The 13,417-nt window shown below is 45.4% G+C and overlaps 1 pseudogene; it reads right to left on the reverse strand.

Moving 5' to 3' along the window:
• Window positions 1–429: 429 nt before the first annotated feature.
• Window positions 430–12,987, reverse strand: LOC133234965 (small ribosomal subunit protein uS2-like; annotated as a pseudogene).
• Window positions 12,988–13,417: the final 430 nt, after the last annotated feature.

A 13,417-nucleotide genomic window follows, 5' to 3' on the forward strand; every position in this document is an offset into this window, starting at 1 on the left:
CACCACATAAAATGTCCCCCCGTGTGTCACTGTTCCTCATCAACATGGCTGCTGCTTTTATAATCAGTCTTCAGATATGGTCACCTGATTCTATTATTTTTTATTATGCTGAAGTCAATCAAGTGTTTTATATCTTACTAGCATATTAATATGTCAGATTCAGAGAAATAATTCAAGGATGAAGCCAACTGATTATCCTCCTATCCATATGAAGTGTAAATATAATCTCTGGGAGTTGGTGAAGGACAGGGAAGCCTGGTGTGCTGCAGTCCATGGGGTCGCAAAGAGTTGGACATGACTGAGTGACTGAACAATGATAAAGTATTATCTCAATTGATAATTAATGTACAGTGCATAGGGAAAAGTGGGAGAAAAGTATTTTAAAACTTGGATCAAGCTTAGCTAATAAAATTAGCAGTTGCAAATGTTGTTTGAGGGAAGAACATAACGAATTATGAATTAGGAAATTTTCCTCTTATGTGAAAGGAAAACAGCAAAAGTCACAGAACATCCTCATGAGTAGATATATTTATTTATTTAGAAACTGCTTATTTTCTGTCAATCAATTTCCATTTTAAGAGTTTGTGGGGTTTCCGTAATGGCTCATGGTAAAGAATCCTGCCAATGCAGGAGACATGAGTTCAATCCCTGGTCCAGGAAGATCCCATGTGCCTTCAGAGGAACTAAGCCTGTGAACCACAACCATCAAGCCTGTGCTCCACAGCCTGGGGGCCACAGCTCCTGAGCCCACGCTCTGCCACCACCGAAGCCTGGGGTCCCTGGGGCCCACGCTCCATAAGAAGAGAAGCCGCTGCAACAAGAAGGCCAGGCACCACAACCAGAGTGCTCCCCGCTCACCGCAACCAGAGCAAACCTGTGCAGCAGCAAGGACCCAGCACAGCCCCCACCCAAGAAAAGAGCCTGTGAAAGAACAGCTGAAGCCCACCCAGTGCTGTGCCTACCCGTCCAGTGGCCTGAGCAGTGGGCGCTGCAGGCCAGCCTTCAGGGGGAACTGCGGAGTAGGCAGCGAGCTCGCCTGCCCGCCTGTGGACTAGGCCAGCACCTCAGATCCAGTAGCGTTGCACTCAGCTGCTGAAGTGACCCATTCACGGTGAAGTCCTCCTTGGTCAGAGCTTGCTCAGCTGCCACCTGCTCTTCCCTTTTAATCTCTTCAGAATCTGCAGATGTAGAGATTAGGCATGACCTCCCAAGAGTGTTCACAGGAAACGGTGCCGCGCACGGGCAGAACTTCCCCGGTGAGCATCCGCCAAGTCAGACCCACCGACAGCTCCCTGGTTGCCAGGAATGGGTGGTCTCCAGAGTGCAGAGGAGAGTCCGTGTCACACAGACCGATGGTAAGAAGTTCATATACATGCCCCTGGGAGAGGCTGGCGGTCAGCCCAGGGATCGTAACTACCAGGAGTCTTGGCTCCTGGAAGCTGCCTGGGTCTGGTTAGTGGAGGCTCCAGGAGCTAAGCGGCTGACCAGAGGAGCGGTGGCAGCAAACTGCAGCTCAGCTCGCTGGTTAAGGTTCCTGGAGGACGCAGCAGGGACAGCAGCTGGGTTTTCAGTGGCAACGATGGCATGAGCTGCCTACAGAAGCTTCTCCCAGGTTCTCTTCGGATTCCTAGTGTAGACGCCGCCACTTTTCCTTCTGTAGATGTACTGCTCCGTTGGGAAGTAAAGGTCCGTGCTACCTAAGTGGACCCCTGCTGCAAGGAACGTGATGCCGTCATCCTTCATTTGCCGGACAGCAAGGACCCAGGATAGTGTAAAAGATTCAGTTCCCGTTATGACAAGAATCCAGACAGTGCCGTATGGACCACTGTCTGGGTAGCGTGGGAAAAGCCCGAGAAGATGTTTTAGAGAAGCCAGATAATCTTTCTGATAAAACAAACTTGACTTTCATTCAGTTTGTAGAAATAACGCTGTGAGTTTTATTCTTTAGAGGTTTAAATTTTTTTGTAATGTCTTGGCATTTCTGAGAAACTTATAATACATGTTCAAGGTTCAAGAACCTAGAAATATAAAATACTTCATATTACATTGTTCTTCCTACCCCCTCCCTTCTTGTCAAGGGCCTGCTGCTTCCACAGTCAGCCACGTGTTTTGTTTTTCAGGAACAGCTTCTGGAGGTTTATTTATTTTTTCTAAGTATTTATTTGGCTGTGCCAGCGGGACCTTTGCCATGGGAACTCTTAGCTATGGCCTGTGGGTTCTAGTTTCCTGACAAGGGATTGAACTCAGGCCCCTACAATGAGAGTGCAGAGTCTTAGACCCTGGATCAAGAGAGAAGGCCCAGAATGTCATTTTATGGATACACAAGCAACTATGAATATCTATTTATTCTTCACTCCACATGTGGTGCTAATGGTAAAGAACCCACCTCCCTATGCAGGAGATATAAGGGACTCAGATTCAATCCCTGGGTCTGGAAGATCCTCTGGAGCAGGAAATGGCAATCCACTCTAGTATCCCTGCCTGGAGAATTGCCATGAGCAAAGGAGCCCGGTGGGCTACAGTCCATAGTGTCAAAAGTGTGGGACATGACTGAGTGACTGAGCACAACCACATTTAAAACCATAAATGGTCACATACTGTGCACAATGTTTTATGGTATCTTGCTTATATTCAGCTGACAATATCTTGGGGAATATTCTCTCTTGGAACGCTATTTTCCACAAATCAGTCCACTGAATAGATGATGTACTATAATATGCTTTACTGGTCCACATTGGAATAAACACTAATATAAAATGACATCTTGACATCACAAAAAACTATGTAATGCATAACCTTAGCCTAATTTATTCCATTGCAGGAAAATGTATCAATTTCTAATGCATATGGAATTTCTACAAATCTAATGGATTTGTAGCCTGAAGTATTTCTAACTGAAATGTAGCAACTGATAGGATTCTGCTGGTAAACTAGCACGTTGCTGGATTCCCCGCCCCGCTCCTGAGGAGCTATGCAATGATCATTTCTCTTTCCTTAAGACTCAACCTCTCCTCTCCCAGATTTCTCCCTGATCTGTTTTCAAAAACATTCTCCAACCTCTTCTGCCCTTGTGACTTCTCTACAATCTGCTCCTCTTCTTAGCACTGTCCTTCATTCTCACGCCCTCATTGTCTGGTCTGGTCTCTACCTGCCATCTCAACATTGCCCATCATTGCTCCACCCACTCCCCTGGAGATGGTATCAGTACGGCCAGATGGTTGAGTATAGAAAAATGGTTCATGGATGATACTGAATCACTGAGCCTGGATGAGAAGGAGACATCCACAGGGGAGTCTAAGGTAGCTGGGGAAGAAGGAGAATTTAGGTTTCATCTGTGGTCTTCATTCAGGGGAAGATGCTACAGGGCTCACCAGGGAAGAAGAAGTCAGAGTCAGAGGCAAATACTTGGGAGGTGGTGTCCAGAAATTCCAGCAGGAGCTCTGGAGAGAAGAGTGAGGCAGAGTGCCTGCTGTGAGGCTGCTGTGAGTGTCAGGCAGGGACACACACGGGGCAGCAGAGAAAGGAGCAGGAAGGTGATAACAGGCTTCCCAAGGGAGGGAGGGTGTCAGGTGATAGTGATGTGCACACAGTTACACATGTCACGGAGATGAGGGAGGACGGAAAAGAGCCAGTGAGAGGGAGGGCAGATGCAACTAATACATCCTGTACACTGTTTCCTGAGAGGCCAAGAGCAGAGGCCGAGAGAGAGGCTGCGCCAGAGCACAGGACACAATGAAGGAGACATCAAAGTTGATAAATAAAAACATAGGTGTTCAAATCAAGATTCTGTGAAAACACTCTTTTAAGGAATACAATTGGGATTTTAAGGAACTGCTTTTAAGGAATATAGAAATAAAATTGGAGGTGAGATATTAATTCTTAGATGATTCACAAGAATGACTCCCCTGCCTAAAGAGTGACACCATCAGAAGCAATTCTGTGTAGAGGTGAGCGGGGAGACGGTACAGCACAGTGGTGGAGACACGTGGTCGATGGAGACCCTGGGCCTTCACGGGAGGAGGGGGTTCCTGAAGACCCCACATGCCAGTGTGCTGAGAACATCGAGCAGGAGTGACTTGAGCCATTGAGAGTCACTGTACTTGAAGGGGTTTTGTTTAAATATAATTTTATTTCTTTTTGGCTGCCCTGGGTCTTCTTTGCTGTCTGCAGGCTCTCTCCACTTGTAGCGAGCAGGGCCTGTGCTCTAGTTGGGTCGCTGGGCTTCCCGCTTTGGTGGCTTCTCTTGCTGTGGAGCGCTGGGCTCTAGGATGCCTGGGCTCAGTCTTTGCGGTGTACAGACTTAATTTCTCTGTGCCATGTGGGGTCATCTGGGGACCAGAGATTGAACCGGTGTCCCCTGCACTGCAAGGTAGATTCTTAACCACTGGACCACCAGGGAAGCCCCTGTACTTGAAGTTTTCATTGGAGCTACCTAAAACATGATAAAAGTGATCTCAGCAAAAGGGGGAAGGAGCAGTGAGTGTACGGCCTGCCTTCCACCAAAGAGAGCCTGCTGGGTTTGCACAGATCCCTTTCCGTTTCTGAACCACACCTGCCTCTTTCTCCACCTAAAAACCACACATCTCTTAAATTCTCCAAGCAATCTTCCTAGTGGCTTTCTTCCATGGAAGTAGAATTTCTTTTTTTTTTCTTCTTTTTTTACTTTTATTTGCATTTATTTTTTGCAGCATGTATTCCCAAGCCATAACTTTTTGTTTCTTCAGTTTCTTTTTTTTTTTAATTTTATTTTTAAACTTTACATAATTGTATTAGTTTTGCCAAATATAAAAATGAATCCGCCACAGGTATACATGAGTTCCCCATCCTAAACCCTCCTCCCTCCTCCCTCCCCATACCATCCCTCTGGGTCGTCCCAGTGCACTAGCCCCAAGCATCCAGTATCGTGCATCGAACCTGGACTGGTGACTCGTTTCTTACATGATATTTTACATGTTTCAATGTCATTCTCCCAAATCTTCCCACCCTCTCCCTCTCCCACAGAGTCCATAAGACTGTTCTATACATCAGTGTCTCTTTTGCTGTCTCATACACCGGGTTATTGTTACCATCTTTCTAAATTCCATATATATGTGTTAGTATACTGTATTTATGTATTTCCTTCTGGCTTACTTCACTCTGTATAATAGGCTCCAGTTTCATCCACCTCATTAGAACTGATTCAAATGTATTCTTTTTAATGGCTGAGTAATACTCCATTGTGTATATGTACCACAGCTTTCTTATCCATTCATCTGCTGATGGACAAGGAAGTAGAATTTCTATGCAAAAAATTCTATGCAATCTTTCTATGTGAATATCAGAAGAAGGTGAACATTTTGTTTGAGGTTATGGTTCTGGAAATTCAGAATTAAATATGTTTCAGCTCACATTGGCCAAACGTGCTGTACCTGGCCTCAGTCTCCTGTATTTTAGTTGGCTCACTGGTGTTATTAAGGTCCTGGGATCCCTCTAGCCCCTCAACTACTGCATCCACCTCCTATGGCATGGCAAAAAAAAAAAAAAAAAAGGCTCTCTGGTACCATTAAGACCCCTGTTGATTGCAGATCCTGTGATCTTGCTGGTGCCTTGACTTACTGCAGCTTCCTAAGTTCTTACCTAGGATTTGTTGGCATAAAGTTCAACCAGGAAAAGCAGAAAACAAAACCTGTTTTAATGTGTCTCTTGATATTTGGTTTTGTTTTTACATTTGCAAGAGCAAAACAGAGAAAATGAAGCAAAGGATACTTTTAAACATATGTGGCTAACTGATTTAGAATTACTGATTCAAAGAGTGTCTGTAAAAATAAAATGTGACTTCCATTCCCAGCTTTAAGAGGAACAGTATCTGAACTTCCTCACCTGGCACTGGTAATTAGAAAGCTGAACAAAATACTGGGAACAACTGTTTTCAGATCCTGGACAGCAGGCCATGCAGGAGTAAGTTCCTAGAGTGAAGATGGATGCATAAACCCATCTGAAGACTCCTGGCTGTCTGCCTTCAGGCAATTTCCATGTTGCAGGTACAGGGAGGGGAACCCAGATGCAGCCCAGCAAAGCCCTGATCTGAGAACACAGGTGAGCCAGGGAGGTGCAGAAGGTGATATGTGTGAGGCAGGGCATCTGAAAGAGAGAGCTACTCAGACAGAAAGAATGATTACAAGTGCCTAATGAGCCCATTGAGTCTCTGTCATCTGATCACACGCAGGTGAAATTCCCCAAGGCTGGGCAGGAACAACTTTTGAGGAAAGAATTATTACTGGAGAGCTATGCATTGAGTAGGACCAGATGCCATGATCTTAGTTTTCTGAATGTTGAGCTTTAAGCCAACTTTTTCACTCTCCTCTTTCACTTTCATCAAGAGGCTCTTTAGTTCCTCTTTACTTTCTGCCATAAGAGTGGTGTCATCTGCATATCCGAGGTTATCGATATTTCTCCTGGCAATCTTGATCCCAGCTTGTGCTTCTTCCAGCCCAGCGTTTCTCATGATGTACTCCGAATATAAGTTAAATAAGCAGGGTGACAATATACAGCCTTGACATACTCCTTTTCCTATTTGGAACCAGTCTGTTGTTCCATGTCCAGTTCTAACTGTTGCTTCCTACAGGTTTCTCAAGCGGCAGGTCAGGTGGTCTGGTATTCCCATCTCTTTCAGAATTTTCCACAGCTTGTTGTGATCTACACAGTCAAAGGCTTTGGCATAGTCAATAAAGCAGAAATAGATATTTTTCTGGAACTCTCTTGCTTTTTTGATGATCCAGTGGATGTTGGCAATTTGGTCTCTGGTTCCTCTGCCTTTTCTAAAATCACCTTGGACATCAGGAAGTTCACAGTTCACATATTGGAGAAGCCTGGCTTGGAGAATTTTGAGCATTACTTTACTAGCGTGTGAGATGAGTGCAATTGTGCGGTCATTTGAGCATTCCTTGGCATTGCCTTTCTTTGGGATTGGAATGAACACTGACCTTTTCCATTCCTGTGGCCACTGCTGAATTTTCCAAATTTTCTGACATATTGAGTGCAGCACTTTCACAGAATCATCTTTTAGGATTTGAAATAGCTCAACAAATAGATGGGGAAACAGTGGAAACAGTGGCTGACGTTATTTTGGGGGGCTCACAAATCACCGCAGATGGTGATTGCATCCATGAAATTAAAAGATGCTTACTCCTTGAAAGGAAAGTTATGACCAAACTAGATAGCATATTAAAAAGCAGAGACAGTACTTTGCCAACAAAAGTCCGTCTAGTCAAAGCTATGGTTTTTCCAGTAGTCATGTATGGATGTGAGAGTTGGACTATAAAGAAAACTTAGCAGAGAAGAATTGATGCTTTTGAACTGTGGTGTTGGAGAAGACTCTTGGGAGTCCCTTGGACAGCAAGGAGATTCCACCAGTCCATCCTAAAGGAGATCAGTCCTGGGTGTTCACTGGAAGGACTGATGCTGAAGCTGAAACTCCAATACTTTGGCCACCTGATGTGAAGAGCTGACTCATTGGAAAAGCCTCTGATGCTGGGAGGGATTGGGGGCAGGAAGACAAGGGGACGACAGAGGATTAGATGGTTGGATGGCATCACCGATTCAATGAACATGAGTTTGGGTGAACTCAGGGAGCCTGGTGCACTGCGGTTCATGGGGTTGCAAAGAGTTGGACACGACTGAGCAACTGAAATGAACTGAACTGAATGCATTGAATAATGTGCAACATTCATGTGGGGCTGAGAATCCTCACCAGCCAGAGTGAAGAAACCTCCTTGAATATATGGGGCATTCAACTGAGATGGAAAATGCATATATTAGAGCTGAAACTAAAAAGAAAAAAAGAGAGAGAGAGAGAGAGATGAAACTAATCACAAGCCTTAAAATAAAGGGCACATAGAATTCTACTAACAAACCTTAGCAATAATCCTCAAACGTGTCTGTTATGAAGGTAATCATTTCCTACCAGAAAAAAGCAAAATTAACACTTTCAGGAATCATACAAAGAAAACAAATCAAAAGACATTTCTATCACCCAGGAAACTTCAAGACACTTAGGGGTCCTGTGTCAGACAAGAGGTCCGAAGTATATTTCATATTACCTCATACCCACCCACAAAAATGAATATAAACCCCTTTATATACACTGCAAATATACTAGAATATTCAAGAAATTGACTACTTTCTGGAAAAATATGAATTTTCAAGACCAATATTTAAAGCAGCTGTAACAAAAGAAAAATAAGCAAGGAAGGCTATAAAATAATTTTTTTTTCAAGAATTACTTCTGAAAATCATGTGAAGGCTATGCAAGCAAAGGACAACTGACTACAAAAGCACCACATAATTTTAGAGAATCAAGAATAGAGGAACAGAAGAAATCTGTATTTTGTGAACATAATTTAACCCTGATAGGAGTCGGACACAACTGAGTGACTTCACTTTCACTTTTCACTTGCGTGCATTGGAGAAGGAAATGGCAACCCCCTCCAGTGTTCCTGCCTGGAGAATCCCAGGGATGGAGAAGCCTGGTGTGCTGCCGTCTATGGGGTCGCACAGAGTCGAAGCAACTTAGCAGCAGCAGCAGCATGAGAACTTGACATAAGTGACATAAAACAAAACCGCACACCAATTTTACCTACTATTCTTGGTCTCCTAATCCATTAAATGCTAATTAATGATATATGAATCATTGCAGAGAAATTCTCCATCTCTAAAAAAACTTAGGTTTCCTCACAATTTTTGTTCCTTTAAAGGAAGTCAAGCTGTACAGTCTAAGAAGTGCTTGCTCCAGAAGATGTGGAATATATATACAATGGAAAATTACTCAGTCATAAAATCAAATGAAATAATGCCATTTGCAGCAACATGGATGAACATGGTGATTTCACCTTAAGTGAAGTAAGTCAGACAGAAAGAGACAAGCATCGTATGACATCACACATGTGGAATATTGAAGAATGATACAGATGAACTTATTTACAAAGCAGAGGTAGAGTCACAGACATAGAAAACACGCTTATGGTTACCTAAGAGGACACGGGGGTGTGGGGAGAGGTGAGTTAGGAGTTTGGGGTCAGTACGCACACACTGCTGTGTGTACACCAGGTGACATAAGGAGCTGCTGTGTAGTGAGGGAGCTGTACTCAGTATCTTGGGACGACCTGTAATGGGAAAGAATCCGGAAGAATATATAGTCGCTCAGTCGTGTCCAGCTCTTTGGGACTCCAGGGTCTGTAGCCTGCCAGGCTCCTCTCAAAGGACGGGCCACAAGGAGCTGGACACAACAGAGGGACTAACCACACAAGTCCTACTCTGCTCGTTCTCAGCCAACTTGGAGAAAGACAGGACGCCTTATCAGCGCTGCAGTAAAGTTTTCTCTAAGATGCCTGCCCTGTAGGGAACAATTTGAGCATATTCTGAACTTCAGTTGTGCTTGCAAGTAATTTTGTCAGGAGAAAGAGTTGGTGAAAGAAAGCACAGCTGACCCAGGGGAAACTAACCAGGCGGGAAAACACAAAACACTGCTTAACACACAATAAACAATAAACTGATTGAGGACATTGCAGGAAGTGTCATAATTCATGCTCCATTTGTCCACACTTAATTGAGTGTGCTCAGTTAAGACACTCTGTGTCTAGAGTGCGCTGTCATTCTTGGCTAATTTAAAATATAGTGTATTAGTAGGAAATTGCAGGCATAATAAGGCAAACAGATCAGGAGATAACTGTCCTCGAAAAGAGAGTTGATGACTTACAGTTCCCAAGAGGAGGGACAGGCCACACCATTGGGCCACACGGGAAAGGACCGGACTTGTCCGCAGATTGAGGGAGGGGAATTAGGTACAGGGACCTTTACTGTGACTCCTCAGGAGGAACAGTGAGCTGGGTGTGCAGGCTCAGGACTGGCTGGTGCACGTGATGTTAGCGGCCATCCTCGGTGTCTGCCTCTGGGTGACAAGGGAAGGGGACAGTGGCTCGGAGCGCATTTTAATTGTCACCTCCTCAGAGACACATCCCCATGTGCATCTGTGGTGACAGCTCCCCCATGTCTCCTGCCCTTACCACCTCGGTCCTTCACGGCACCAGGGCTGGCCCTGTCTGCACCCGCTGGGGCTCGTCACCCATCCGTCCTCTGTCCCGGGACTCCTTTCCTCCCCACCCTCCCACTGCCCCAGCTCCTCTCTTCCTGCTGTGCTGTGTCCCGCCCTTCACTCCATGGAGCTGACTCTTCTACAAGCTGTTCTGTTTATTCCTTGTCTCGCTCCACAGTGTCAACTCTGTGGGAGCAGCAGAATCCTTTCTTTTTAAAGTGTGGTGGTTTTCTGTCTTATTCTCCTCTTGAATGTCAAGGACTGTGAGGTGTCGTGGCTGGGTCCCTGCCCCCAGCACAGGCCTGACACAGAGCACATGCGCTCTCAGCATTTGGGAAGAACCAGCAGTTGCTGCCCCTCAGGGGACTGTTAAAAACAAGACAACAGCCCCAGAGGAGTTGCCTAGTTAGGAACCATGCTAGCAAAATAGACGACGTAAATGCAGTTTTGGCTCTTCCAGAAATGAACTCTTGAACCAGTCAGCCAGGAATCTTCTGATTATCACTAGTTAAGTCATCTGCCTGAGAAAGCTTTCCAGCCTTTAATGGAAAGTAACCTCACAGTAACCACTTGGATTCTTTGCCCAGTACAACTTCCTTGTTCCTGATCCCTTATGCCTATAAAAGTCTTTTATTTTGTGCAACTCCTCAGAGTTTCTAACTGCTAAATTGGATGCTGCCTGATTCATAAATCTTTAAATAAAGGCACTAAGATTTTAAAATTTTACTCAGTTGAATTTTATTTTAATAGGGCATATAGCTTATTTTGGAGATGGCAATGGCACCCCACTCCAGTGCTATTGCCTGGAGAATCCCAGGGACGGGGGAGCCTGGTGTGCTGCCTTCTATGGTGTCGCACAGAGTTGGACACGACTGAAGTGACTTAGCAACAGCATAGCTTATTTTAGGATTATATTTGGCTTTTAAGAGATTGTTATAGATTCAATCAAGCTTACTGTGAACGATGTCAGATTCAGGATCTCCGAAGATGATTTAGCTTCAGGACCAAGGACCAGGATTGATCACTCAAGAGCGTTTGTGTAGCAGAGTTTTATGACAGTGGAAAAAAGGCAAAGAAAGCTTCTGACATGGACAGCAGAAGGGGGTGGAGAGTGCCCCCTTGCTAGTGTTAGCAAGGGAGGTATATACTTTTTAAATTAGTTACTACAATAAATCAAAAGAATGTCTCAAGTTTGTGAAAGTTTTACCAGACCCACTCCCACAATTAGCATTTTAGGATAACAGGATTAGATTTTCACAGAAAGATCCTACGAGACCCATTCCCATAATATACATTCTAAGATATCAGGATTAATCAGAAGGTTTTCAGAAAGGAGAGACTGTCCTCAAGCAGGATACATTGTTCTTATATGATCCTTAGTACAGAGTTTAAGTGGCTCAGATGGTAAAGCATCTGCCTACAATGGGGGAGACCTGGGCTGGATCCCTGGGTTGGGAAGATCCCCTGGAGAAGGAAATGGCAACGCTCTCCAGTACTCTTGCCTGGAAAATCCCATGGATAGAGGAGCCTGGTAGGCTACAGTCCATGGGGTTGCAAAGAGTCAGGCATGACCGAGCAACTTCACTTTCTTTCACAGAGTTTAAACTGAGTTGTGTAATCATCAGTTCTGGGCCTAAAGAAAGAAAGAAAACAAAACAAAAAAAATGTTTTAAGTGACTAAGAAGACTAAGGAATGTAGAGGAAAAAAGATGTTTGTCCTTTCCTCCTCCTTGAGAACTCCAGACCCTCTCTCCTTGGCTTCCCCCAGACTTCTTATCAACCTGCTTAGGAATTGACTCTCTCACTTTGAGCACCTCTTCAGCCTGTGAGCTCGATGAGAACATCAGTCCAGAAAGAGAAAAGACCTTGAGTAAATGTTATGATGACTGAATAACTGTACAGATAAAATGACTACACAGAGTCCATGAGAAGGTTACATTCACTGAAGATTAGCTTTTTCTTCCTCCTCCCTCCCTCTTTCCATAACAGAAGTTCAAGGGATTTATATCACCCTCACCTCATAAGGAACTCCAGTGGTCTGGGTGAGTTTTATCTTTTCTCTATTTGTACACTGGAAGACATTTCATGACTGTACCCCACAAAATTGAGAAAATTACTACTTGAGGGGCAGGGACCCTCCATGTTGTCTGAGTCAAAACAGAACAATATGTGAACACAGGATATTGAGGAGGTGGCTGGGCCCCTGGGCAGCTGGAAGTAGGGAGACAAAGGCAGAGGGGTGTTGTTTCCTCCTCCCTCCTCCCAACATGACACATTTGCCCCTCTTGGTACTTAATCAATCTGATCCTGATTATCTGGAGATTAACATGTCTGCTGGCAGATGGTGTGGTCTTAGGTCACAGCATTGCAGGCCACCAGACCTCAGTTCTGAGCTGTTTGCCAGACCTAGGACAAGTCTTCAGTGTCTCAGATCTGCTGTTTTATCCCTGAGCATTGACAGCGGTACTCCCTGTGTGAGGCCCAGAGCCAGAGGCATCGGCACTTGGGATTGGTCACAGAAAGGCTGCAGCCCCGTGAAGGCTGCCCCTAGAACCCCAGCCAGAACACGAGTGGTACGTGCAATATCTGGATGAAGCAGTGAAGATGTCAGCGAGAGACACGCAGTTGGTGCCAGGACAGCATTGAATTAGAGCACTGGGCTTTTCTCCACTCACTTCCAGAGGGTCAGGCCCTATTGCCACTGGCCACATACCCTGAGTGATAACCATCTCCTGGGAACTCCAAGTCACAGCCTGATGGCTGGGCCTCCACAGGGCTGAAGGATGTGTCAGGAGCAGTTTGTCCACAGATGCTGGGCACCCCAGGGCTCTGACAGGGGCTGGTGAGGCTGGCATGGCAGGGCCCCACAGCACAGGGTACTGGGGTGCCTGGTCGGGGCTGCCATCATCTAGGGCCATGCCACCATGAAGGCACCTGTTAATTTCTGAGCTCAGAAGCTAAAGCAAGGTTGAATCTGATTAGTACTTCGTTGCAAGACCAGCTGGAAAGACCAGGTGCTGTGGACTTTCCCACTTGTCTCTCCTTTCATCTCTCTCTCCCTTTGCCACCACCGCCCTCCCCCCCCCCCCACCCCCCAGCACAGTTGGGCTCTCCTTTGGCCACAGGGAGCTGCACCTATTGTTGAGTCTTGGCCTGGGTGGGTGCTGTTGGGAGTTCCGACAATGGGCAACACAGTTGGGCTGGCATCCTCTGTGCTTGCTGGCCGCTGTGGGTTGGTGGGCACGTTGAGTGCCTACAGGAAGGCAGTACTTTATGCCATGGAACTGTCTGCATAAAATGGTTCTCATGGCGACATTGGACCTCTGTGTATTTTCCACATTAAAAGAA

This window comes from Bos javanicus, chromosome 22 (assembly GCF_032452875.1).
Source record: "Bos javanicus breed banteng chromosome 22, ARS-OSU_banteng_1.0, whole genome shotgun sequence".
Lineage (NCBI taxonomy): Eukaryota > Metazoa > Chordata > Mammalia > Artiodactyla > Bovidae > Bos > Bos javanicus.